Here is a 4,214-nt window from a genome sequence, read left to right on the forward strand (position 1 = left end):
GTAAGAAAAGAGTACCGTTTTTTTGGGCTGTGCTGCACAGCCTGTGGCACCTTAGTTCCCTCACCAGGGACTGAATGCAGGCCCGGCAGTGAAAATGCCAAATCCCACACTGGACCACAGGGAATGCCCAGAAAAGAGCATCTTAAACCAATCCCCCAAAGCATGACCCACAAATATAACAAATCAGATGAGGTTGCTAAAGGAAGAGCTCCCGTGCTTTCACAGTGCATCATGATGTAACATCAGCACACTAAACATGCTAAATGACAAGTGACACCTGGAGGGGTCATGACAACACGACAGGGAGAAAGGATGGATACCTACAACCAACAGGAAATGTGGGTAACACGCCAGGAGGGAGACGATGTCCACACGCCCAATGAACAAGAGAGGAGCCGTCAGCTCTGCACCTCTGGACAACACATACCCAGCTGGAGGCTCAGAGCGACAGCGCACTCGTGACCCCACAGATTCTGTGGTCCAGGCGGTCGACCAGCATGATGGCGGAAGGGGCTGGGGTCTCACCTCCAAGCCCACACATGCAGCTCCAGCAGCTGTGAGGGGAAGACCCTCCGCAGGGCTGCGTGCATCAGGGCTGGTGGCTGAGAGCCAGCGCCCACGGAGGCCAAGTCTTCTTGGAACCTTGGCCCCTTAGCATTTGCTGGACAGCGCTCATGAAAAGCCCGCCCTCAAGGAAGGGGGCTATAGAAGGTGAGAACACCAGGAGGCAGGGTCACAGGTGTTACCTTGGAGGTCGCTGACCAAAGGTGCTGACCTCATCCATGGTCAGGGAGATAGACACACCAGCCACCCCTACTGCCAAAAGCCATCAGGTCTGACAACACCCAGAGCTGCTGTGAGGTGCGGATCCAGAGGCCTGAACACAGCTACAGTGAGGGGCTGGTACCAGAACTGGGAGAGGACTGGGCACCACGCTGAGAGGGACATACCTGCCCATCCTACAAACCAGAACCTCCATCCTTGAGGGTCCCCCAGAGATGTCCAGCAGGAGTGCCCAGGGAGAGACTGCTGGTCACCACCACCAGGAGTGGCAACTATCCACCGCGAGGAGTGAGAAACGCCTGGTGGCACCCACAGCTGACGGTCAGCCAGGTCCTCTTGGTCAGATAGCAGGCGGGCACGTAGCACTTACCGCTGGTCACTGGCCAGAGCGGCAGTCCTGTGCAGAAGGCCTGCTCCCAGGTGCAGTGAAGCCCCTCAGTGGCTGTGCTGGCATTGCGCATGGAGGCCGGGGGCAGCGACCTAGAACCCAGCAGGTCCAGCTCAGCCAGGCCCACTGGGACCCCAGCTGCCCTCCCTGGCTCTGACCGCCGTCTTCTTTCTCAGTCTCTGTGACTCAAGGCACCTTCACGAGAGGCAGTTTTTATCCTGTGAAAAGCCAAAGGTCAGCAGCCCAACCTGGTAACGATGAAAACTGACCTCACCCAGGGTGGCCTGGAGATGGGGTGGACCAGGCTGAGCGCAGGGCTTGTGGGGTCCCCCACCTCCAGGCCCCTGGTGACACAGGTCTGAATTACTGCCCTCTGGGCTTATAGCACAAATGACAAGAACTGTAATGTAGCCTCTTCCGCTCAGCTCAGAGCCCGCAGCCTATGAGGTGAGGGTTGACTCCACTGTGCTCCTGTCCAAAGCCTCCGCAGGACAAGGTCCAGACGGGGCACTGAAAGGAAACCAGCATCACGTTGCAAAAAGCACACACATGATGCTTTCATCACATGCAGGCACTGAGACCCTCCCAGCCTCCACCAACCCTGCAACAGGGGCTCTAGACCCTGGGGAGGCTGCCTGGTTCTGAAACGTGGGCGGCCAGGACCACTGGGGCACATTAACCACTGAAGGGAAGCTCGGGGTGGAAGTTACTGACAGGAAGTTGTCAACTTTCCCATCCAGTTTTGCAGAACCCTGAATTCTGAGGCCCATAGTCAGAGGTCAAGAGTCTTCTGTTCTACAACAAGCAACTCAGGATGCTCTCAAACACCTGGTGAGGAAATCTAGGTCGGTTCACATTGTCAACAGGGCAGTTTAGATAAAATACAGTGAAAGTCTACAAATTTCATACTCTTAATTCAGAAATTCCACCTCTAGGGCTTTATCCTAAAGAAATAATCCAAGAAAGGCCCAGGCTTGTACATACAAAGATGTTCAAAAGCTTTGTTTTTAAGACTGAGAAGCTGACACTGGCTAAGTGGCAGATTAAAAAAAACTGTAACCAACTCTGTCACATAATGGGACGCTGTAGCCCTACCAGTTGTGACAAAAATATATTTGTCATAGAGAAAATGAGAGCAGAGTCAGAGTTACAGGCTCTCTGTACATTGTGTTCAGGTTTAAAAAGTACCAACGGTTCAGAAGAACACAGGCCAAGGTAACAACTGTGGTCAACTCTCAGAGGCAGAATCTCAGATCCTTCAGGTTTTTTTTTTGCATTCTCTCCAATTTCTAATTTATTTGCATTGAAAATTGATTTTTTAACAAGACCTACTATATATAAAACAGGGAACCATAGCCAGTATCTTATTATAACCTATGATGGAATGGAAAAGAATGACAAAGAATGTTATGTATGTACAACTGAATCACTTTACCATACACCAGCAACGAACACTGTAAATCAACTATACTTCAATTTTAAGACAAAAATAATTTCTTTAATGTAAAAACTTTTCCTGTTCCCTCTCTTAATGTTCCTTTTCAGGCAGTTTAGTATTATTTCATTCTGCTTTAAAATGTTACTTGCAAGTTAAAGGATTTTGGGTAAAGAACATTGCACTCTACTGAAAAACAAAGAACTTTAAGCCATTAAACAAAGTCTGCTTCTAAATAGTTTTTTTTTTTTTTTTTAAACGGCAGCGGCGGGTGAGCAAGGTTTTTCAAGGCTTCAGAGCGTGAGCGCTGAGGGAGGAGGGGGCGGCACTGCAAGCCCTATAAACCCCGTACAGAAAGTAGGCTGAGAACTACAATGAAGTCTTAGCTCTGGGCCTGACTGGGAGTTTCCCAACCCAATTTACAAAATAACCGTTCGCTAGGACCGGCGCCTGGCAGGACGTCAGTCATTATATAATTTCCAGTTTTTTTTTAATCCTGCGAAGACACCAACTGCAATGAATTTCCTGCCGGCGACTGTGCCTGAAGTGGACACAGCACCACCCGGTTCTTTCAGGAGCGGCTGCACCTGCTGCTTCAGGGCCGTGCCCACCTCGGGGCGCATCGGTGGGGGGGTGGGTGTTAAAACACAAGGGCCCCGACCCTGTGTCCCCACCTCCGCCTCTGACAGTACCCCCAGGTATCCAGGCGCTGCGGGCCCCGAGGACTCCCAGCTCCCGCCCCATCTGTGCCCCGCCCGCCGCGGGCAGATTTGGAGCGGGAACGTGGCGCCGGCCTCGGAGGCCTAAGGTCCACCTGGACGCCTGTAAGGCGTGGCTGGGGCCCACGTGGTGGACACTGCAGGAGCGGAGCCGGCGTGAAAGCTCTAGGGACGGTTCCCTCCCACCCCCGGGCGGCCTCAGACGCCCAGGCGCGCGTGCCAATGCCCGGGGTTGGCCGAGTTGCCAGGGGAAGCGGGGGGTCGGCACGGACTCAAAGGGCGACCCCCGGAGGTGACCCGCCCCGCCAACTTTATTCAGCCCTTCACCCACCAAGGAGCCCCCGGGTAGATGCCGAGCGGGTCCCGCAGCCTCAGGGACGTGGGCCCGGCCCCGCAGCCGGGCGGGGACCCGGCGCGCCGGAACGGACGGAGCGGTCATCTAGGGCCTCGTCGCCCCCTACTCCACACAGCGACCCGCCCTCATCCCGGTGACCCCGGCTCAAGGAGCCGAAGGCTGCGGGTCGGGCTGGGTGGGCGGACCCGGAGAAAACCCGCAGGTCCCGGCGGGCGACGGGGCGGGGCCGAAGGCGGAGAGAAGCCGCTACTGGCCCGGAAGCCACGCGCCGGAAGTGACGCGTCTGAAGTCCGCCGCGGCTCCTAGCCGTCCCGCGTGACCCATCCCCCGGGAGTTGTTCCGCAGTGTCCTGAGGGTCTGGGCTTCTCAGCTGCCGCTTGGGTGCTGGGAGCGGGGACGCTCTGCTGGGCGATTCCCGCCGTGGTCGTCCCCTTGGGACCCCCCCTGGGCCGTACCACATCAGCCCACGTGGGGATAGTGCTGTTGAGCAATGGCGACCCCCGTGGTCATCCCCTTGGCACCCTTCGGGCCGTA

At 55.6% G+C, this 4,214-nt stretch overlaps 1 protein-coding gene across 8 annotated transcripts in view; it reads right to left on the reverse strand.

The window, feature by feature from the left end:
* The window catches only part of LOC102271764 (cyclin-dependent kinase 11B), a 40,522-nt gene that overhangs the window by 36,167 nt on the left and 141 nt on the right, over positions 1 to 4,214 (reverse strand). For 5 of the 8 annotated variants that reach the window (XM_070385057.1, XM_070385058.1, XM_070385056.1 and 2 more), the window contains exon 2: positions 1,154 to 1,389. The exons of 1 other annotated variant lie outside the window; for it this stretch is intronic. The gene's annotated coding sequence lies outside the window, so the exon portion shown is untranslated. Of the gene's footprint in view, positions 1 to 1,153; positions 1,390 to 3,656; positions 4,168 to 4,214 lie in introns of those variants that run through there. 2 more of the 8 variants (XM_070385053.1, XM_070385055.1) reach the window with 2 other exon arrangements.

This window comes from Bos mutus, chromosome 16, assembly GCF_027580195.1.
Source record: "Bos mutus isolate GX-2022 chromosome 16, NWIPB_WYAK_1.1, whole genome shotgun sequence".
In the NCBI taxonomy this organism is placed as follows: Eukaryota; Metazoa; Chordata; class Mammalia; order Artiodactyla; family Bovidae; genus Bos; species Bos mutus.